Raw genomic sequence first — 24,707 nt, forward strand, 5'->3', positions numbered from 1 at the left:
CTCTAGGCTTCAACTAATAATGTGTGCTGAAATTTTACCCCAACCTTTTCTTTATTAAAAGGAGTTTTAGATTCTCTGCAGTATGGGAGAGTGCTTGTTCACTCTGACTGACCCAGCTTGACACACGAGAGACTCAGAGCAACATATCTGATAATAGTAGGATGGATTCTCCATGTCCATGTCTCACAGACTCAACCTTGGATCTCAGCAAACCTTGGGAAAATCCAGGGTTTTTCTCAGCCTCAGAGAGGTTGGCTTTGCTATGGTTTTCAAAATTCTGAGGCTGCTAGAGTCTTCGAGGTGCTCTCTGACCTTACATATATAACCATCATCTCATACTGAAACTTCCCCCCACTAGAGTACAGCAGGAGGACTGCACTGTGTGGGAGGTGCTGCAAGGAGTGACTCATTTACCTCATATACAGACCTGCCAGAATGAGGAGGGGCAGGAAGAGCTCTAGTCTCATCCTCTGATGGTACTAATGGGGTTTGGGGCATGATGGAAAGAGCACCCTTCTCTCAGCAGAATGTTTAGCTCCTCTGTCCTTTATCCTGAAGGACAGGATACCAGCTGTGGCCACACCCACTGCTGTGACCACCATCACATACCACTCTTACTTCCAGTGAACTAACTCTGAGGGTCATTGCTATGTTGGCCAAATGTGCTCTGTGTTCTGTTTTGGGAAAAAATGCCTGTGGCTAAAAAACATCTGAAATTAGATTGAAATAGTGTTACATCATCAAAGCTGAGCACTGTTTCACTGGAAGGCTGAAATGTTAGATCAAAACCGAGAAAAACACAGTTAACCAACGGAAACCTGGGGCTGCATAAGAGGAAAAAAGGTGAAGGAGGTAGTGACCAATACTGACCCTTTCCTATAAGGCAGATATAGACACACACAACACACTGTTGATCATATGAAAGAAAATAACACATACATACATACACACACACACACACACACTTGTGACAATGTGGGGCTAGAGGACATTATTACGTCAAGCAAAATACCTCAGAAAGAGAACAGCTTCATCCTCTCAATCATATGTGAGCCTCGCATACAAACCTCAGAATTGGAGAAGGGAGATGGAACAGCAGAGGCCGGGAGGAGTAGGGAGTGAGTGATGGAGTATGTAGTTCATGGGCATGGGGTGTAGGGGACAGAAGGAATACCATCTAGTGTTCCAGCACACAGGAAGGTAACTGTACCTCACAACATTCATTGTGTTTTTAAATAGCCATTAGAAGGGATTAGAATGTTGTCAGTGAAAAGAAGTGAGATCTGTTTGAGGTGATAGATATCTAGATTATCCAGTTTTGAGATTACACACATATATACACAGAATATTACATTGTATACCAAAAATGTGTCAGACTTTGCAAGGAAGGAATGCTGTCTGGAGGTATGTATAGTGCCCGTTAGGAGCTGTGCATTATACATTTGACATTTCTGCCTTTGTGGCACCTTAGCTCTACCGAATTAGAACACCTTGAAGCCAAGCACACATTACAAAAGGTACACTTTTCACTGTCATAAGTAAATGGATATATTATATTTTTCACTATAAAAGCCTATGTTTTCCAAATCTATACAATGTTACTGGCCATTTGCTCTTTACCTGACATGTCAAAGTGACAGGTACTTCTAGTCAGCATGCTGCCTGTCTTGTTAGCTGTTCATACTGCAGTGAGCAATGTGTCCATGGTGTATCACATATGAAGAAAAAGTTACTTTCATATTTGGTCCTTATAAAGACTCCCTCAGGTAGTTGAGTGAGACACTTGCTACGATGTTAAGGCGTCTCACTTAACATCTGCACTGTCCAGGACCCCAGCTTAGGTCTGCCAAGCAGCAGATTCCTTCTTCTAGAGAGAAACCTAAGTACCCCTTCCTGAGTGTTTACTTCTTTAAGCCGAGGCAGACCATGGAGTAAAAAGTAATACAGGAGCCCAGCATCCCCACAGGGGCCAGTTGTCTTCTGAGGGAGGCTAAAGACCAGTCCTTGGAGACAAAGAAAGCAAGAGTTAAAAATGGGGACTTTGATTTTCTTAGCTAGAAGGAATGTGCACTACTTATAAACTGTCTGATTCAGGCTCCCAGATGACTAAACCAGTAAGGAGCATCCCTCCATGGCCTGCATCAGCTCCTGCTCCCAGACCTGCTTGAGTTCCAGTCCTGACTTCCTTGGTGATGAACAGCAGCATGGAAGTGTAAGCCAAATAAACCCTTTCCTCCCCAACTTGCTTCTTGGTCATGATGTTTTGCAGGAATAGAAACCCTGACTAAGCCAAATTGGCACTGCCAAGTAAATAGGACAAGTGAATTGATCCTCAGCTACTGACATTGGAGTCTACCTTGAGAACTCACCCAATGTATGTAGTGCCAACCAGAAGTTAGATGTGAGCTGCCTGTGCACACATCAATAGCCTGCCATTGTTAGGGGACAGAGTTGCGCTAACCAGTCTCTTGCTGACAGTATGGGCAGCCCATATGTCTCATCTTTGATAGCACAGTGGAGGCATGCAGTAATTCTTATTTTCCAGCTTATCACATCAAAGATTATGCATCTAGGTAATTCTCTCAGGATGGTCTTCTCTGTTTACTTAGAGTTCTTGTGCAAACTGCTCCTAGAGTCTGAGATTTTGGGGTTTTAGAGGAATAATTTTTCATCTACCTTTGGTTAGTGGTGGTCTGCACTGAAGAGATTTACAATGTTAATGTGAGAAGTTTGGCATGCTGCCCCCATTCCTTTTCAATATTTAGTCCCCTTTCATGGTTGTCAAAAGAGAATCTACAGGTGATGTGAATGGATAAAGGCAAACAGCACTACACTAGCAGTCCCAAGAGATGGCTACTCTTAGCTGTAGCTTCTTGGTTTGACTGTGGCATTGAGTGGCATCAGCCAAACCTCTGGGCTGAGGTTTTCCCAGTGTCCAGCTGAGCATGTTGGGATTGGGAGAAAGAGCGCTGCCCTGTGTATCTAGTGTCATGCTGGATCTTCATATCTATAGAACTCCTCTGATTTCATTGCTCTTCCCCACATGGAGCTCCAGGAAGAATTTCCAAATGCGTTAGTGCACGGTAGAAACATGTCATCACCCTTGTCCAGTGACTGATGAGGGCTTTACAGTTCCCATGAAATAATTCCATTGTAGGGTTCTCTCTGAGTTCTTCATGAAGAAGGCCATGCATGACATCTGACATGTTACAGAAAGTCACAGCTGCCCAAGAAGGAAAAGTTAAAATTGGAGAGACAAGCTAGGTAGAATTGGCTGGTAGCCACTGTCTTGGCGTCCTTCCTGAAGCAGGTCCTACCTCCCATCGGGCACTATCTTCCAAACCTCATTCCAGGCACATGCTTCCCTTACAGTTGTTGGCTTAGAGTTGCACAACTGACTTAGAAAAACCATAATAAAGAACCCTACCACCACCAACCAACCAACCAAACCAAAGAAAATCCCACAAACACCTCCTAACATTTTCACCAAGTTTCTGAATTGGTTGATGTTACACCGTATTCACAGCCTGAGATGCCTGGGCCGTAGGCAACAAGCCTGGATGTACCTGGATGTATCTTACCAAGAAAAGGAATAAAATACCACTACTTGGTAGTGATACTTAGAGTATAACTGGAAATTAGTACATTTTGGGGTAGTAGATGTGAGAAGAATTTATCAAACATGCTGTGCCTGTGAAGTAGATGCAATTTCATGCTTTGACTTCACTCCTTTGCATCTTGTTCCGATGACGTGAAAATGTCAGTTGGCAGCCTCATAAATGATGCACGGTGGCCTTTAAGTCACTTTAGTGCATGATCTTCATTTCTAATCTGAAGGTGACTCATACCCACCCATAGCACAAAAACAATGACACACAGCCCCTCCCTGCTGTGTAGCAGGCAGTGATGGGAAGTACTCTATCTGAGTGTTATTATTTTCTTGTGTGTTTAATGATTCAAGTGACTGTGTGCTGTGCAGAAGCCTGCTCTGAGTAAAGCATGAAGAGCCGAGGAATTCCCAGGGCCCAGACCCAGGACCTATATTTCTGGGCTTCTGTCCTAAGTGTTTGCTTCCCTTTCAAGAGTTAAATTTTCACTCCCTTGCTTGAAAAAAAAAAACTAACTGTGAAGATGAAACAGTGTGTTCTAGTTGATACCAGAAAGAATACTGGGAAGGTGCCACATTTTGGACAAATGAAAGGAGTTTGTCCTATGGATGGGTTTCTTGAGGAGCTGAAGGCTACGGTCAAATCATCAGTGGGCATTGTTTCCATAGATGAGAATGTATGTAGCATCAACTGTGACATCTAGTAACAGACAGACAGACAGACAGACAGACAGACAGACACACACACACACGCACACGCACACGCACGCGCGCGCGCACACACACACAGAGTTCCATTTCTACAGTCTGGATTCCTAGATCACTAGTGGCCATCATGCCTTCAGGTTGCTGGTTATCTTTTTTTTTTTTTTTTAAACTGTCCTAAAGTGGTTTAATTTTTTTTAATTTTTTAAAATTTTTTTTAAAATTAGATATTTTCTTCATTTACATTTCAAATGCTATCCCCAAAGTCCCCCAGACCCTCCCCCTCACTCCCCTACCCACCCACTCCCACTTCTTGGCCCTGGCATTCCCCCATACTGAGGCATATAAAGTACCCAAGGAGCTGAAGGGGTCTGCAACCCTATAGGTGGAACAACAATATGAACTAACCAGTACTCCCAGAGCTCGTGTCTCTAGCTGCGTATGTATCAGAAGATGGCCTAGTCGGCCATCATTGGGAAGAGAGACCCCTTGGTCTTGCAAACTTTATATGCTGGTTATCTTTTATGGACTGGCAGGTTTGTTTGTTTTTCCTCTTGATGGGCTTGTGGCCTTTTGTGATTAGAGGCAGCACCAAAGGAAGCCCCTGGCGTTTTCCCACGTGCCTTGTTTCTCTCCTACTGTTGTTTACTTTGAACACATTCGCACCAAATATCTCATGGAACATAACACGACCACCCCAGTAGTGTTATCAACTTCCAGTCCATAACATTGATGAGATCGTTGCAGCCAAGGGCTGTTAATTTTCCTGCATCCACCCCAGGATGATCTCATGCTGCAAGTTGGCAATGTTTAGTACAGCCATTTGTTGTAAGTTATCCAAACAGATCCCCCAAAAGCCTTGATAAAGGAGACAGCAGACGCTCTTGGAACTGGACAGACATGTGGTCAACACTTGGAACCAGCTTTTTCCAGCATGGTCTGTGCATACACATTGATCCTTTGTGAGAGTCATTCATAAAGTCTGGAAACTTGAAGCTACATTTTTACTTAGCAGCACCCAGGAAAGCTCTTAGTGAAACAAATGCCCTGAAGGTGGCTCAATTATTATATTTTTAGGGCTCATCAGTAAGAGCCCAAAATTTGCAAATGTGGTAAATATGGTGTTGAACTTAGTTTACTTTTGTCTGAGTTGGGTGTTAAACATTCCCTATGAGGAGCATCTCTATGGTCTGTGCCTATGGCTAGAGTCCTGTGACAGGGCATGCTGGGCCACTGTATGTGCGATGTCATATGGGTTAGCTGCATTGGAATCTACCTGTTGGTTGTCATCCAGGAGGTGGGAAACATGAGCCACACAGCAGAACCTATCAGCTCCAATTGCTGATGTGTGTGTGTATACTTGTATGTATTATGCATGTATGTATATATGTATGTATGTATGTATGTATATATGAGTATGATGTAGATATAGGAGATAGTAATCACGTGTCATTCATAGTGAGGACTCTGGATGTCCATCCTGTACAATTAACTATGCATGTCTACAGAGTTAATTTGAGGTCAAGGACATTTGTTTTTGAGGCTTACTGATATACAGCACTGTGGGGGAACTTTATCTCAGTATAAGCACTTAAATTCAGTAAGATATTCAAACACACTTATTCTTTTAATGGTGTTAGGGATAGAATATGGGGCCTCAATGCATGCTTGCAGATGCTCTACACCCTCTACACCGGGGCACATCCTTCTCCCAGACATTCAGACATTTCATTCACTTTTGATTTTAATCAAATTATTGTTTAGAATTTCTCCATTATCAATAATATCCACTAGTATCAACCACTGAAGAAACAAAAATGTTGAATGTAGGCTCTGTGTTCATATTGTTGACCACATAGTAGGGCAGACCAATGTAAATAAACAAAGAAATCAGTGATGCTCACTGATGCCCTAGAATAGAGACAGGATACAAGGGGGAGAAGACTATTTCCAAATTTTTTCTATAGTGTTTAAAGACATTTTCCAGTTTGTATCATTGTTTCCTAATCCCTTAGCCCCCCCACCCTTTTTTCACTACTGCCCATATTCACATTCTCATTTCCCACAAATACACTAAGTACTCCATATTTTATCAGGTATGATAATCAGCACTCTCTATTCAGCTGTGTATTTTACAGGCTCACATATTTGTGTTAACTCAAGTCTTGGTGTGAGTGACCTGGAAGTATTGATAAGTTAATACAGGTCTGGGCTCCGGATAAAATTTAAATTTAAGCTTTAATATGGCTCAGGGAATAAGATGAGTTTCTCACTGAGAATTTTAGAAATTGCATTTTTAAGATAATGGCCTCTGTGTTACACTGTTCCCTGATGCTGGTGGCCTAAGGAAAGCCTGAAGAACTCCATGTTATGAATTATTGCAGAGAGCTCTGAGCATCCTCCTCAAAGAGCATTCAGGAACTGAGGGCTTCAGGAGCACACATCCTTGGGGTTACATCTACTCATCTGAGACATCTGCGGTTGGCCTGAAAGTAACATCCATGTATTTCCCCCTACTTTGGTTCTTGCTCCTGATGTCAGCCTGGCTAAGATGTTCCTGGCAACACTGTTGTCCCTAGAGACATGCTTTGCAGAAGAACAGTCCCAGGGGATCCCACTTTCAGTGCTGGCCCTCTGAGAGCCATCTCTGTCAGGTGAGCCCAAGTCTACATATATTCACTCACTCTTTGCCTCTTGTTTCTGTGGTCTTTGATCCCTTGTAGTAAAGAACATGAGGAAATAATACAAGCTACATACAAAAACTTGGAGAGCTCGTCAACCTGAGATCACATGGCCATGGGGGTTTGATTGTCAAACCTATAGAAAAGTGCCTCAAGGTCAGCACAGACGCTCTGCCCAGTTTTGCTTTTTCTCTGGAGTGAAGCAAGGATAGTTTTACATAATTCCCAAAAGGTTTCTTTCAGACTATTATTGAATATTATTCTGATATGAGATCTGTCAAAGGAAGCCAGTCTGGCTGAATTTTTCCATTGTCTGAATCATCCTTTAAAATACAGTTTACAAAACAAAACCAAAAAGAAAACATAAATAAGCATTTAAAGAGAAAAATACAATGCTGTGAACTTGACTAAGTTTGGATGTCTTGAGGGCCAAGGAGGCCCGTGTCTGCTGAGAACGGTACAGAAATCTTTTGCAGGTTTTTTTCTCTCAAAATTATGCAGAATAGTTAAATTCTATGCAATTGTTTATTGTTTATAGGAAAGCAGATGCCATGCTATGACAGCAGATGTATATGTAGCCACACTGTGCTGACGAAACTGATAGACTTAACAGTTTTGAGTGAAGACTTATTTTAATGTTGTTCATAGATCACAGGGGTCTAGGAGGGTGAAGGGTACAACCCTAGAACAAAGAAGGAGGCAAGATGAGAGATTTGTGGGTGGAGAGAGAGGAGAGAGAATGAGAGAGGGTGTCACACTGAGAGGCAATGAACGTGGAGGTTAGGCTGGTTCCTGACATTCTCATGGATAAGAATTGGAAAAGCTCAAGAATGAATTCTTGGGGTTTTGCTATTTATGCACACTGAAGTCATTTAACCTTAACCTTTGCAAAGCTGTTTTCTCATCTATGAAATAAGGAGACTGAATTGAATTATCTTGAAGGTCTTTTGAAACCCTGACATCTCTGAGAATGGAAGCACCGATATGGAAAATGGTTAAAAATAGTGCATGCCCATCTCTCTTCTCTCCGCCAACAGCACAACCAGCACAGGAACAAAAGCTCACTATATTTCAAGGTAGGAGCCATGCTCAGATAGGGGGATGTACTGAGACTCCACACACCATACCCATACACAGATTAAAGGCGTGCTGTCAGGGCTGTCCCTCTTACAACTTGCACTGGGTTTGACTGGAAGTTAACTGATCCTTGTCTCTTCCCTGCTCCCACCCCCCTCTATTCCTTGAGCCCACAGAAGATATGAGGTTCTCTACAACATGTCTTTCCCTCCCTAACTGTGCCCTAGAAAACCAGCATCTCAGCTGGCTCTCTGTTGTTAGGGTTGCTATGACAAGGGGTGCCCCAGGAGCCTGATCTTTTGGACATTTATTCTATCCCACTGGAAGAAAAGTGTTATGAGACTAGTCTCATTTTTACTCTCTTGCTTCGAAATTAATTAATTGTTTATTATTTTATTCATCTTAGAATATTAGCTTTTTAGTGACAAAGGTCTTATTTGTCTTTGAACTTCTGGGCTGAGAACTTTGTCTGGTACTGGCAATGAGCAACACTCAATTACTGTTGCTGAATGAGTGCGTGAATAAATAATTCAACACTATTCAGGGAATGTCGCACAGACAAAAAGACATCTTTAAAAGAACACAGACACATGTCTGCTTTTTCTAATAGTCTTTTGCAAATGAGGAGCTGCCACCTTCCCATTGGGAAGAGTAGAACAGCAGAGGTAACAATAATTGCTTCTCATTTGAGCACAATTGTCAATTTTCGGGAGCCATGTTTGGCTGGCAGCAATGCAGCCCAGTCTGGTCTTATCCACCAGAGAGCATCCCATTCTAATAGCTGCTTGCCATAAGTCGCAAATGCATCTCACACAAGCTACTTATTTCTGCATCATCAACTTCTAATGTTTCTTTAGGCTGATGGGATTTCGTGTTTCTTGAAGTCAGGAAATGAGCCAAACCATTCTTTTCTTCTAGATGACGCCTGAGATGCCCTTCTTCTTGGGTCTGTCTTCTGTTCTTGTGCTCAGGCAAAGCCAGGATTTCTTAGGTTGACAGATCTTTTATTCTCCATCTAAGACACTGTCTCCTCCTTAGAAGCAAATACAGCATTTCAGATACTGTCTGGATAGAAGGTTCCAGCTGTCCTTGGATTTTATGTCTCAGGGGTACGGGTCCAAATTTGGATATTTGAATCTAATATCTTCCCTTCTCCCTCAAACATGTCTTATACTTTCCCTAAGAGGATAGAGAGGGAAATTATATATTTTCCCCTTTCTTGTTGTGGTGGCAAAATACTAGACAAAAGCAAAGGTGGCAGCGGTGGTGGTGATGGTGGTGGTGATAGTGGAGGTGGTGGTGGTTCACAGTTAGGAAATGCAGTGCATCATGGTCAGGAAGTCCTGTCCGTAGGAGTTTGAGGCAACTGGTCACATTGCATCTAAAGTCAGGAAGCAGAAAGAGTTGAACATCAGTGTTCGATCTGCTCTTCTCTGATTGTGGTCAAAGCATAGTTTTAATTCAAAAGGCAACACAGCAAGTACAGCTCCTTGGTTCCCACAGTAGCTGATGATATGAGCATCATCTTATCTGAGAGAGGAGGGATGACAAAGCTAATGAAGTATTTTGGTATTGTAGCTTATGGTATGACCCAAGGATGGATGGCCACAGCCAGGCGTAGTGGCACAAGCCTTTAATCCCAGCACCTGGGAGGCAGAGGCAGGTGGATTTCTGATTTCGAGGACAGCCTGGTCTACAGAGTGAGTTTCAGGACAGCCAGAGCTACACAGAGAAACCCTGTCTTGAAAAAACAAAACAAAACAAAAAAAAACCCCAAAAAACAAAAAAACCAAAACAAAAAACAAAAACAAAAAGGCTGGATGGCCACATAAGGACCAGGGGTCATGAGCTGTTATCCACATGTTTCACAAGGTTAGGGAAAAATCTAAAGACACAATATTGCATGTAGTTCAGAGAATGTGGAAGAAGATATTGCTAAAACTCATTGGTTGGGTCCAGAGTTCAGTGGCTGGAGCTGTGGTAGAGCCTGGTTCACACAGCATCATTTCAGAAGTTGCTCAAAGGACATGGTAGGCTCACATGTGGAGACAGGAAGACCCAGTACTGCACATTTGGCTTACCAGTATGAGATGCTGAGGGCTCAGAGAAGACAGTTGGGTCTTAGATTCATCGAGGAGCTTCTGCATTCTAACACCACCCCCATTCACAGCCGAAGCATGAAAATTTTCCATCCACATGAGTAAGAGAAATAAATTGCTTTATGGTGAAACCAAGTACAAAAGAAAGGCATGAGAATAACAACCATGCAGGTCTGTGGAGGATTCAGTCATGGAAGTGGGCTGCTTGTGGTACCTCAGTCCAGCGATGTTCCTCACTGAGCTCCGGAACCTTTTGTTGTTACCACTTGTACGGGTCTATTGGATCCATTTGTGACATGGAAAATAAAAAGCAAAAGATGCCAAGTTAGCTTAGTTACTTTCCCCAACGACACCCTGGTTGGCTGCGATAAGTTCACAGAAAGACTGTGAGAGGCTTGGGAAGAGAGACCTTGGATGAACAGAACAGGCTGTGGCCAGGGAACAGACAGCACGTTTCCTTCTACTCACAGTTCCAAGCGTTGCAACAGAAAGCAAATCATTCCACAGTCTTGAATGCCCATTCAGGTCCCATGCAAGGACAGATGATCATGACACCAACTCTGCAAGATCTATGCTTGTGTGTGCCCCAGCAGAATCGAGGGGCCTAGAAGATATTCAGCAAGCACCCAGATACTCAGCACCCAGAATTCTGGGTATTTCAAAGAATATAACTCCCAGGGTTGGTGATATTAATATGCTCATCCAGTGTACATAAAGCCAGCTCTGCTTCCTGGCATATAGGCTATGACTCTTGGTCTCAACTATTTCTCCACAGGTTCTAGAATCACCTGGGATACCTGCCTCCAGGTTCACTGTGAGGAATTATTTGGATTCTGTTAGCCTCTGGGCATGCCTATGAGGAGTTATCTTAATTAGGGTAATTGAAGTGGAAGGACTCACATTAAATGTGGGCCAGACTGTGCCATGAGGTTACATCCTAGCATAAAATGGTGTAAGCTAGCTACACACAATTATTCATTGCCCTCTGCTTCCTGACTGCATACCTGAAGTCCCCAGTTAAACTGTTACCCTGAGCTACTGCCACTGTGACTTCTAAGCTGTGATCCAATGTGATTTGGAATTGTGAGCTAAGTAAAAACTTTCTTCTTTAAGTTGTTTTTGTCAGGATATTTTATCAGGACAACAGGAAAATAACTAAGACAAGGCACAGGCCTGTGATTACAAACCAAACTCTGTAGCATTCACCAGTAAATAGAGCTATGTTCAGAAGTAGCATGATACAGAGCTGGCGTTGGGGGAAGAGCTGGTGCTTGATTCTGCCTTTCCCCTTAGGGACCAGCAAAGGCTCACAAATGACATGTCACATCTGAGCTTCAGGTTGATTGTTGATAGATTAGGTAGTAAGAACTTCTAAAGGGTTAACAGGTATCTTTTAATGCCAGTCTGGCATCTGGCAAGGAGACAAAAAGTAGCTACATTTATTATAATTATTTACCTCTCGGGGTTCAACTTACAGAAGGAAACCATAGTTACGCCATTGCTCTGGGAAATCAACCATGGATATAGCTCTTATAAAGGGCTGGCTATAGCAGCAGCACTCTGGCTTATGTGAAACATCCAACTAACCCCGCTCCTTGCATAAGATTCCAGTTTGTAGTGTTTGTTGATTCCAGTGATGTAAACATGACCAAGGCAACTAAAAAGAGCACTGACCAGAGGAGATGCTAAAAGCAGTTCTGGTCATAAGCAGAGGCTACTCCAGCAGGTCACAGGGCTTCCCCATCACCCCGGATATACGTTAGCTATGAGGTCAGACTGTCTGGCGACTGTGATGTACACTGGGTATGCATAGCTCTAAGTCTACCACCCTGGATTCCAACTTTGGTCAAGTACTTGCAGCATTTGAAATGGGGCACTAGTAGTCTAGTCTTGACCTTATGACCTTGGTAAAGTCACTTGACCCCACATGACAGTGAACCAAATCTAACATTGGAGAACATCTTGGGCATTTTCTAACCCTCAAAATCATTTTTCAGGAATTCCAATGATACAGCTTTCCCATCGCCTTTTAAAAACGAACCTGTCTTATTATCTTAGGACAAACAGAGAGACCTTGGAATTTAACAAGCTTTGTAGAAAAAGAAAATTAAAAGCTCTTTATCTTTATAGTTCCTGATGAATGATTATTCTCAGGGAGAGGAGTTTTATTGATCACTAACAGAGCATATTCAGAAAAATTTCTGATTGGATTAAAATAGGGCAAGCCTCACTTAGCTCTTGTGAGTCTGTGTTGCTATAACAGAATATTTGGTGCTAAATTAAAGTATAAAGAAAGAGATGTGTTTGTATATCAAGCAGTATGGTACCCATCATTTGAAGTGGGCTTTCTGGTGGGAAGGAATATGACTGGATTCAGAGGGGCTGGTACTGTGAGTTGGTTTTGGTTTATAACAACCTGCTTTTGGGAGAACAGATACACTGTGTAATCCCAGCAACAATCCTTTCAGAAAATGGTGCCCACATTCCTAGACTCTACCTCCTAAAAAAGTCAAACATCTCCATATCACACTGAGGACAACTTTTTCAGAATGTGACCTTTGGGTATACAAGCCACACTTGCATCATAGATTTTGTGTAATTCAATGGGACAGGGAACACAGCAAAGCAGTTTGAAGAGTATAAAGTGTTGTCCACTCATGAAGTATTATTTAAACTGTGCTAAAGATCTCAAAAATGTGGCAGAAATATAACTGTAAAATTAATACTTGAGTTAATTTATTTTTTTCTAGACATTGAATTGCATGCTGTTTGCAGTATTTGCCCATAAGACAAATGATGATTTTATGTAAATTTATGCCATATTTTAAATAATTAAGGCTCCCTACTCACTACTGGGAATATACAAATCTGATGCTTTTCAACAAATATTTATAAATGGGTAGAATTAAAAGATACTATGAGCCAATTTTATTTTGTTTTGTGTAAGAATAGTGCCATCAGACATTTTATCATTTCTGACATTGATGTATTTAGGATATTGCGAAACAGAGAGATAAGCCTTAATTGAAACTCACACAAAAATTCTCTTTGATTAAAAAGTGAAAAGTATCTAAATAAAGAATCTAAAAGGATATAACAGCTGACAATAAGTAATTCATCCAGCTTGGAGATTTATATCAGAAGTGCATCCACTACTTTCCTTTCTGTTTGCGTAAGTTATGATGAGAAGCTTTATCTGAGATATGACCAAGTCATCATCACACTGTTCAGGTGAGCATTGTGTTTAATCAGTCATCAAGCATCGTGGCTAAGACAGAACTCACACACGATCTTCACAGTTACTCACCTCATAAATATTGGTGGAACGTCTGTGTTTGGGAAGTATTGATAGACATTGGGAAGATGTATGGATAGACTCCATATGTACACAGCATTGTCAGATACGTGGAAGACGTAAAAGTAGATTCTATACAGTAAGGTATTGTCAGTCACTGGGAGGATCTAAAGAAAGACTGTACTAGTAGGCAAAGGAAGATCTTGGGAGTATAAAGTAGAAATTTCTGGTTTCTTTGGAGACTCAGTTTTTTTCGTGTGAAGTTTTTCTGAAAACTGTCTTATGAGAGGATGTTTTTGGTGAAGCAAACATGTGGGAGGATGTTTTGTCGAGAACAGACACATGATGTTTTGCTGGAAGCAGCCTGGGAAAAGGTCATGTGATGTTTTGTTAGAGTGTATGCTTGAGAGAACATGTGATGTACAGAGGGGGTATAAATATAACCCAACAGACAGTGGACGGGACTGCGTTGCATTGGTACACATTACCATTCTTTGTGGATTATGGTCTTTGCTGACAATGCTTTATGGTATTGGTTGGCCTTACCATTCTTTGCTGGTCATCATTTGTCATGACTTCATAGAGAGAAGCACACCAAAGAAGTGGTAATGATCTGGAGGCTTCTTGAAGCTTCCTTTCTTCTGGATGGACGTACCATTGCTGATTTATAAATGGTATTTAAGAGTGGATGGAGTTGCCACTGCTAATTCCTGTGAACTGAACTGCTGACATCCTGACAATGCAGATGAAATTTGCTCTAAAGAACTGTTTCTGAACAGGTCCACACCCTCCTTTGCTCTATTAACCTTTCCTTTCTACTGCCTCTGGTGGGTGGTGTGCTAGAAGGGAGGATGAAGAAGTTAAGAACCTTATTAAAAGTAGGTTTTGAAAAATCTAAGCCTGAGTGTGTGTGTGTGTGTGTGTGTGTGTGTGTGTGTGTGTAATGAGAATGAGAATATGAGAGGTTGGTTTCGCTGAAGCAGACATGTTTGAAGATATTTTGCTGAAAACAGACATGTGGTCTCTCTCTGGAAGCAGCCTGGAAAAAGAGAATGCGACATTTTGCTAGAGTGGACACTTGAGAGAACACATGATGTTTGCAAAGAGTATAAATATAACCCAACAGACAGTGGATGATGCTGTGTTGTATTGATCCACCTTACCATTCTTTGCTGGTCATTTTATCATCATGACTTCATAGAGAGAAATGTACCAAAAAGCTTCTGATGGTGTTCCAGTGGCTTTTTGACACCTCGGACTCGGGCCAACTGGCAGAGCCTCGAGGTTTCCTCTGGATTGACCTGCCATTGCTGACTCAGGAATGGTGTTTGCAAGTAGATCAAGCTGATTCATGTGAACTGAACTGTAGTATCCTGACAATGGAGACTGGGTTTTATCCAAAGAACTATTTCTAAAGAGGTCCAAATCCTCTGTGCTCTAGTAATGTTTCCTTTCTGCTACTTCTGGTAGGTGGTGGGCTAGAAGGAAGGTTAAAAGCATTTAAGAGTCCTTATTAAAGGTAGGTTTGAAAAAACTCTAAGCCTACATGAGGATCTAAAGATTAACGACATTGTTTTCAGCAGTAAGTTGAAATGGTAAGTCTACAAGATCCCAAAGATATGTCTGTGTGCTCATTTCCAAGATGTGATATTTTCTTTCTCAGAAAAAGGTCTTTAGCAGTTATAGTTTTGAATTTTGAGATAAGGAAATAGTTCTGGCCTATCTAGACAGGCTCTAGATCAGCAACATGTCTTTACTAGAGGCAGGCAGAGGAGGCCCAAAGGAGAGGAGAAGAGAAGGAGGCAGCATTATTGATTAGTTGGAAACAAGAGTTTTCTGACTACAAATCAGGAAATGGCCTCAGCCAACAGAAAGTGGAAGAGGAAGTAAACTGGCCCTGGTCTAGAGCCTACAGATGGAAGGTGGCCCCAAGCCAGCTGAATTTCAGTCTTCCAATCTCTAGAACCATTGAAGAACCATGGCAGATGAATCAATAAGTACTATGTTTGCTATGCTATGAAATCAAGTACCTGAGTTTAATTTCTAGAACCCATGTAAAAAGACAGGCATAATGGCTTATAATTCTGGAACTCTAAGGGAGAGACAGGCAGATTCCTGAGGATCACCAGAGAGAGAGAGAGAGAGAGAGAGAGAGAGAGAGAGAGAGAGAGAGAGAGAGAGAGAGAGAGAGAGAGAGAATGAATGCCTGGGCTGATTTCTGTTGCCCCTAATCCTTTCAAATTCATTTTCTGAGGCATAGCTTTCACCACCTTAGCACTCTCCCTCCTGCTCTAAGACAGGGAGAAAATCATGGTACTATGAGGTCATATATGCCAGATTCGATCCAATATGAATACAACTGGTGCCCCCTACAAAGGAAAGGAGGCTAACATAGACCTGGACACGCCCAAGTAAAGGCATAGAGAGGTAAGCAGTTATTTGTACAGCCTTGAGAGAAATCAAACCTGTCAACCTTATCATGACATCAGCCTCCAGACTGTGGGAATGCAACTTTCTGTTATTTAAGCCACTCAGTCTGTTGACATGAACTACCAGATGCTTTGTGGAAAAAACATATTTTGACGGTATAACTTAGTGGGATTTCCTGTGACATTTCCATGCAAGCATGATAATATCCATTGATAGCCTCCACCCTTGTTCTGGGCTTCCTTTCTTCTCCTCTCTCCCCTCCTCCTCATTACCTAGCTGCTACAACTAAGTCTTTTTTTCAAAGTACCAAGAGGTCTTGGGGACTGTCTTAGGGTTTTACTGCTGAGAACAGACACCATGACCAAGGCAACTCTTTTTTTTTAAATTAGATATTTTCTTCATTTACATTTCAAATGCTATCCCAAAAGTTTCCTATAGCCTCCCCTGCCCTGCTCCCCAACCCACCCACTTCTGATTCCTGGCCCTGGCATTCCCCTGTACTGGGGCATATAATCTTCATAAGACCAAGGGCCTCTCCTCTCAATGATGGCTGACTAGGCCATCTTCTGCCCCATATGCAGCTAGAGACAGGAGCTCTGGGGATACTGGTTAGTTCATATTGTTGTTACTCCTATAGGGTTGCAGACCCCTTCAACTCCCAAGTCAACTCTTTTAAGGACAACATATAATTGGGGCTCTTACAGGTTGTCAGGTTCCGTCCATTATCACCAAGGCAGGAACATGGCAGCATCCAGGAAGTCATGGTGCACCAGGAGCTGAGAGTTCTACATCTTTATCTGAAGGCTGCTAGCAGAATAATGGCTTCCAGTCAGCTAGGAGGAGGGTATTAAAGCCCACACCCACAGGAACATACCTACTTCAATAGGGCCATACCTTCTAATAGTGCCATTCCCTGGACCAAGCACATACAAACTTTCACAGGGATAAAGACAGGTCTCACACTCTCTTGGCAGAAGCCATCTACCATGGCTCATTGTTTTGCTCATGTTAGAAAACCTTCAGTTTTTGCCCGTGTTGCACTTACTACTCAGTCGTGCCCTGCATTCTAACACCCCATAGCAATCCAGGAAAGCTATAGCTCAGCCTTTTCCATACCAAATCACAGTAACAGAGAAGGTCTACAAGTGCTTGCTGCCCAGGCTGAGCACCAGGCTTCAGAGCCTGGATTTGACTTTTCCTTCCTTAAATGCCTGTCCTCTATTGTTGAGCCTCTGTTGAACAATTTGTTTGCTTTGGTTGTTTTTTAGTTTTCATGTCGGAGAGAAAACATTCAGTACCTTTCATTCTGCATTTGCCTAATTTCTTTTGCTTTGATGACCTCTATATGGAGCCTTTGAGGACTCTCAGCATTAACACCTAGACACAGACTTGTGGTCCATCCAACAAACACTGCGTTAACTTTCAGACATCCAAAGAAGAAGCCTGGTTGCCTTGTTCTAACTCTGATGATGTATCTTGAGTCCGAAGCTGGAAGAGAACAATACTATTTTCAAAGCTGGCGTGATATTGCTTCTTTCTGGGATATTAAACAGAACCTTTTCTGGTTCACAAACTTCATGCATTTTGCCTCTGGCTCCCTCATCATAAATAATGATATAGGACAAAATGCTGCCTGTAGGTATTTGTTGATTGAGTTATAAAATATGCTTACTGCCTGAGCTTCTGGGGATCCAAACTGTTTAATCCATCATGATCTTCCCCTTACTATGCTGTTTAAAACTCATCTAGTAGTCAGGCTAATGGGTGATGAAGGGTATGGGTCTTGTCCCAAAGGTGAACTGCAGTTGGGAAATAAATGGGAAGACATGACTGTCACTGTCCTCCACTGTCCTGCAGGCTTTTGGAAAGACGATGGAGTTGGCCTGTAAGAAGTAGAGAGCCCTTTATGGAGTCAGCTGGCCCAGCAGGATTTCTCTTCTACAGTGGGGGTGAGATAAAAAACCTGGGTTGGCTTGACTTTTCTTTTTTACCTTTTACACATTTTTTTTTCAAATTCTATGAAGATATAGTTCCTAACGGGACAAGCATATACTGCCTGTTGGAGTTAGCCATAGAGCTGACTGAATCTGCTGAGAACCCAGCACAGCTCTGCTTGCTTCTGGAGAAGGGTGGACCCAGCATTTTAGGAAGCCCTGTACTCAACTTAGGAAGCAGGGAATATACTGAATTTCCTCTCAGTTATTGCATCTCAGTGTGGCAAAGGCTGAGCTATAAGGGGTAGTGTTGGCTTCTTGCTGTGTGGTGTTAGACAACAGGACCTGGTTGAGTTTTAAATTCAACATGAACATCTGATCATTACCTGGTACATGCTCAAGAAGAAGCCACAGGAAATGGGAGCTACACAGGGAGCAAGACTTTCCCGAACAAGACAGGACAAGAAATAATGTACAAGTAGATGATAGCTTTGAGAAGCTGGCATTTCAGAAAATTAAGACTATCAGCCAATGCAATTGTAGGAAACTCACTAGGAGGTTGGGGGTGGAGATTAATTCATTATTGTAATATTCTTCATCCCCTCAGCAATATTATATAAATGGTTTAGGATCTCTCAGGTTCTGAAACTGCAATGGAAAAAGCAGATACTTTCTCCTTTCATGGGACTCATAGTGTAATGGGAGATACAATGCTAGTCATACAACTGAAGAGACACTTAAGTTCCTTGAAAGAACATTTTTAGAGAAAGTAGTTGGAAAGAATAGGGGTCATCAAGAGGTCAGGGTGGAGAGAATCATCTATGGACATAGCAAATGGAGAAACTTCAGCTGAGGAAGGAAGATTCCGTCTATCCACAGAGAGATGTGGATGGACGAGCCAGTAATCAGATGAGCCAGTAATCAGAGCTCAGTACTGGATGGGTTCCTGCTCCTGGTGGCTATGCATTTAATGCTATCTGCAAAGATGGACAGGAGGCTTATCATGATTTCTTCAGAAGCCTGCTCTGCCCAGTGAACACTTCCAGAGGGCTGTCTATTAGCTTCTATGCAAGGTCTCCAGCCTTGTGATGATTTGAGAGGTACTAGCTTTCAGGAGGAAAAGGGGTTTTCACCCAAAAGAAGGCTAGTAGAAATGTTTTTGAGATTATGATGGGGCATCAGGCTCACTAGTTTATCTTTTTCTACCAATACATGCATGTGTGTATATGTGTGTGTGTGTGTGTGTCTGCACCTGTCTCTGTGTGTATCTGTGTGTCTGTGTATATATGCATGAATGTAAGCATGTATTTCTCTGTGTGTGTCTGCATGTATGCATGTATGTAGACCAGAATAGCTGGCCAGGGATCTTTTATGGAACTTTCTGTCTGTTTCCCGTCATGTCATTAGTAGGATTATAGTATGAATTACTGTACCTCACTTTTTACATGTGTTTTGGGGCTCCAAACTCAGATCTCCATGGTAAGCATTTTATCAACAAAGCCATCTCTCTGCTCCTGGTTTCTTTCTTTCTTAAAATTAGTAGTAGTAGTAGTAGTAGTAGTAGTAAGAGTAACAACCACAGTCTCACTTTAGTTCCTCAGACGGTCTCAATTCTTAGAGTCAAGGTGACAAGGAGACATAACTTCCATGCTTATGAGCATCTGTGAATCATGACTCTGCTGGTGATGCTAAGAGTAGCACTTGGTCTTTCAGGAATAACTTCTTTTTCCTGTGGCTGCCTGGCTCTGTCCTCCTAGTGCAATGTCTACCACAGCAGTGGTTTTATACACTGTGTAGGACTACGGTAGAGAAATAAACTCCATACATTGATTTTACAACTCAGTTGGTTCCTAAAGCATCAGGAAAAATATTAGCAAACAGTCTCCTAATGCATTTTTAATTCATATTTGGTCAGTTAAGTTGACCAATTTGTAAGCTATGTGAAAGGAAAGGTCTGTTAAACCAGAATTCATGTTTGCTGGTAAAGCTTCCCATAACTGTAGACACACATTCTAGAGAGTTCCTCGGGATGAAAAATGTGGAAAGGCAGGTACTGTCCCCCGTGGAGATTATTTTCTATATTAATTATCTTGCTGTGCCTTAAGTGGGCTTTGTGTGAGTGTAAGAGGCTTATGAAGATTAGATTATTTAAATGGAAAAAGTCGATTTTGTTGAACTTGGGCAGTCTTTTGCAGTCAACTGTGAAAAGCTGAAGAAGGAAGGAGAGAGATGGGAACCAGACACAACCGGCTTGTTCTTTCCCAAATGTGCACACAGGAATCGGACTGTTAGAACATGGCAAAGCAGGGTGAGCCAAGGAGGAGAAGCAGTCATTCTGAAAAGCATTTATCTTTCTTACCTGGAGGGTGAGGGGAGAGAGGATTCCTGCTGTGCCAGGAGCATGCCCTTATCCTGAACTGTGTTTCTTGGCCAGAAGAAGATAAATGCATTCAGCCAGACAGCTCAGAGGGGAGTAGTGATGTGGGGAAGGAAAGGAAACTGCCTTTACCAGGCAAGTTCCCAGCTCTAATGAGTAGCTTAGGCAAAGCATTTTCATTTTGTAGCTGGGGGAGCCTGGAGGCCATGAAGTCAGGAGTCTGGCTATGTACAAGCTGGTCCTCACAGGGTTTCCTTTGGGAAGAGAAGATAACTAACACCCAGAACCAAGGCTGAGAGTCTGAAATGTGTATAGTTCTTAATACATTTTGCTAAATGTAGTAGGCACCTATCATAAGCACCATCATGAAGATGGCTTAAATATCAGAAACTTACCTTTCCACAGGTACTCCAGAAATCTCTTTTGCAGGCAGGTAGATGCCTCCATGTATCCTTCTTTACCTGTGTTTTTGTGCAGAAAGCTAGATTTTTGCTGTTTTTCCTTATCTTACAAAGTGGTCTTATTGGTTAGACCCCACCCTTGAAGTCTTTCTGAACTTTAATGATTGTCCTGAAGGTCCTGTTGAAGTTAGGATTTCAACACAGGAATGTTGGGGGAACAGAATTCTGTGGATAGTGATAAAATGAATGAATGAGAGGGGGAGTTAAAATTAAGTTCACAGTGCTATGAACATGAAAAAGGTTGTCTTGGAGCTAAAATAAGGACATGTGTAGAGGATTTACACTATGGGCTGGATTTTGAGAACAGTGAAACTATTGTGACAGAGGAATGGAAACCATATTGTTCAGAAGGTACCATAACATGGAGGTTGGAAGCTCACAGATCTGAAAGTTTAGGGAAACCACATGAGGAACAGGGAATGGACCATGAGTGTATATTTGTAGAGAGCAGACTCTATAGATAAGGCTACAGAGCTACTCATGAAGATATTTTTTATTATATTTAGGGCATGGGAGAGATGCTGGGTTTCAGAAAACACTGTGGCATGATTCCCGATTTGGGCATCTAGCTGTGGAATATAGTTTATATTAAAATTCTATAATAAGTCATAATTGGATATGGTGTGAAGTAGGGCTCATTTGGGTAGGCAACCCTGGAATTTTTCAGCAACCTGACTGTGCCCATTCCTTCAGGTTCTACCCCTGTCTCCACACCCAAAATTCTGAAGCTTGGCCCTGCCCTGTTTCTCCTTCAAACTCAAATTCTTCATACAACTTACTAATAACCAGTTGAAGACCAAAACAGTCTATGATACTTCCCTTTATGTGAAATAATGTTGTGAAAATATCATTCAGACCAAGGCTCCTGAACTCTGGTTGCCTGGAGAGAAATAAATTGGATGTGGTTTTACACCCGTGTGAGATACAAATGATCAAAATGAGCTTAGAGGGTTTTCTTCCTTTGTAAAGTCAGCAGGGAAGGGGCAGAGAACAGCTCCATGCTGCTCCCCACAGTAGCCTGAAGAGTTCCCCTAGACATCAGGGGACCTTCACTCAGGCCAAACAAAGGCTTAAGGCCTTACTAAGAATATTTTAATGTGGGATTGAGGACAAAGGTTCTGAGGAGAGACACTCTGACCAAAGTCACACACAGGGCTGTACAAGCTTCTCTGGGCTGCTCACATGTTACAGCTCTAAAGGCTGCTAAGAACCACCCCCCTTTCCTTCTTGGTAAGTGAGATAAGCAAGGTAGCGCTGGAGATGCCTTTCATGGAATTAGAATCTGATCAGGTAAAACCAGGAGGTACTGGGAAACACAAGGGGATTGGTATACATCCTTTCCCCATCCATGAGATTTCTGATGAGAAAAACTGGAGTCTTATTACTGGGAGGGGGAAAGGGCCTTGAACAGTTGGTAACTGTGTGGGGAAATTTTGCCTCTTTACTGGTGAGAGGCTCCCTCTGGTTCCAGGATGGACGACTTCTATCTTTCTTCATGTCTCCAAATTTTCCCTGTCTGAATAATTCCCTGTGTGCCTCAGGGAGGGGTGTGTGTAAGATGACCCGCTCTTCTTTCTCTGCATGTTCTCTTCTCTGGGGGCCTGTTTGTATATATGCCATTGTCATTTAAATTTTTTAATGTACCACTTTGTTGTTGTTCTCCCACAGTATATGAGGGAATATGATTACAGCAATTTTCAGAAGATAAACAACTCCTTAAAAAAACAAAGCAAAAGTCAAAACCAAACCAAACTAAATAAACAAACAAAAATCTAGGGTCTCATGTAACCCAGGCTGTCCCTATGTGACTAAGGATGACATTCATCTTTGGGTGTATGTGGTTCTGGGGACTGAACTGAGTCATGTACGCCAGTGAGTATTCTATCAAGTAAGCACATTGCCGACCCTGCATAACAAGGCTTAAAATGCTCAGTTTGGTTCACTCTGGACAGCGAAAGTCTGCACAGTCATTCACACCATGCTGTCTGAATACATGGAGAATTTTACACTTAGAATCATGGGCGGTGATCTTCTTAGACAGCCTTAGAAAGTGTCTTGAGTTCTGAGGAACCTTATGTCTCTAAACCCTGACAATGGCACGAGAAGGAACATTTCCATGGGGCAAAGCCAATCCCAATAGCATTCCCTTTATCACTTTTCTATAACAACAATACAAAACTGAGCTGCTAAGCTCCCCAAACAACAATAACAGCAATGAAAAACACTAAGCTAGACTAAACGGCAGCTCAGGGGCTGGGAGATGGCTCAGCTGGCAATGGTTTGTAAGACAGAGAACTGAACTTAAGCACCAAAGCCCATGTGAATAAGCCAGGCATGATAGGGCCTTCTTGTCAGCACAGCGTAGGAGAGGCAGAGACAGGTGGCTCAAGCAGTACTCATCAGGCCAGTGAGTATAAGGTGACTGTCATGAGGCACTGGTGATGTGCCTACTTGGTAGGACACTCATTGGCATACATGAAACCCAGGTCTAGTCACCAGCACCACACAATTTAAGCCTGGTGATACATGACTGTGGTGTCAGAAATTGAGAGACAGAGGCAGGAGAATCTTTAAGTGCCTACCTGGAGGTTGATCTCTGGCCTCTACAGGCATTTTATACACACATGCACATGCACACACACATATTGACAGACACACACTCGAGTACACACACAAGACGACTTTAGAAGTAATTGGTTTGGTGTGACAGCATTGGAGAAGCAGAGGGTTGGCTGTCCTTGACTTGTTTGACTACAGTGTGAGGTTTGAGGGCCCCAGATAGTGTTTGACTTTGCCTGGGCCCTCTTTCTTCCCTGGAAGCCTGCTTGCATTTCATGTACGAGTACTTGCAGCCGCCATGTCTAGAATAATTCCAAAGTGTGGTGCAGACAACGCTGGCTGATTTATTCACTAGGGTAAAGTTAGAAGATTGGAGTCTAGAAGGAGAGACATTAGAAGCAGGCATTTGGAGGAGAAATTTCTCAGCCCATTTAAAGAGACATTATTTGTTGAAACACTGGAAGTTTAGGTAAATTGAGAAGCGTTCTCTCTTTCCTTCCTCCTACAATACAGACACCAGCCTTCCCCAGTGGGCTGTTCCCATCAGCATTGTGCTTTATGGAGATCACTGCTTCTCACCATTGGGTTAGGCTCATCAGTGCCTCCATTTTTTAGCCATTGTGACCTCTTAATACCCAGGTCTTTTTGCCTCAGGGTCACATAAAGTAGGTGATACTAGACCTCACTGGCATTTCAGATTTCATTACAACTCATAATTTGTTCAGTATGGCTCCCACCCCCACCTCCAGTGCTTTAATTTCTGTGCATGGCTGAACCACTGCATTTCTACAGAAATGAAGTTAGGCCCCAAGGCTGCAGCAGCGTGGTTCCAGGGATGGTGATTCATTTCTGAGCCTGTTTCTGTTTCTCCCCACGTGGGAGAAGTGCACACATATGCCCTCAGAACTCACTCTTTCCTAGGCTTTGTTGTTCTCATTATCTTTCCTAGGAGTCAATATGGAAATAAATCTTTGCTCTCCTGAATTGTTCTAATAGCAAGGGCCATTAGATGCCATGAAATAGTTGCATGTGAATGTATTTTTGGTAGCCATGGTAACCAAAGGCCTGGTTATATTATTGGCATTTTTGTCTTTCATTTAAACACATTCACTATATGTTCAGACAAATTCAACTACCTGTTTCTGAACTGACTGCTCTGTAATAGGTTGCTTAATTGATAAGTGCAGGCCTACTGAATGAGGACCATTTCTTTCTGGGCTTGACTTCCATTGATTTACTATTGAAAGTTTTCCCATTGATTTGGGAGCAGAAATAAAATGTTAGTTGTATGGTGATGCTGATTTTGCTTTCTTGCTGGCCTGGCTATGTCCAAGGTCCAGAAGTCTGAGCACAGTATTCAGAATTACATCAGGTCCGTGACATGATGAGCTGCCAGTGAGGGACTGTTCATTTCAGCAGCTTGCAATCACAGGGCTCTCCTCCATACCAGATTGTAGATCAGATCATGAGAAAAGATTATGG

At 42.4% G+C, this 24,707-nt stretch overlaps 1 long non-coding RNA gene across 1 annotated transcript in view; it reads left to right on the plus strand.

The window, feature by feature from the left end:
• The window catches only part of LOC147005663 (uncharacterized), a 78,408-nt gene that overhangs the window by 30,252 nt on the left and 23,449 nt on the right, over nt 1-24,707 (plus strand). The window contains exon 3 of the long non-coding RNA XR_015046785.1: nt 2,095-2,212. This is a non-coding gene — a long non-coding RNA (uncharacterized LOC147005663). The remainder of the gene's footprint in view (nt 1-2,094; nt 2,213-24,707) is intronic.

This window comes from Mus caroli, unplaced genomic scaffold, assembly GCF_978045245.1.
Source record: "Mus caroli unplaced genomic scaffold, Mus_caroli_1 scaffold_3, whole genome shotgun sequence".
Classification (NCBI taxonomy): domain Eukaryota; kingdom Metazoa; phylum Chordata; class Mammalia; order Rodentia; family Muridae; genus Mus; species Mus caroli.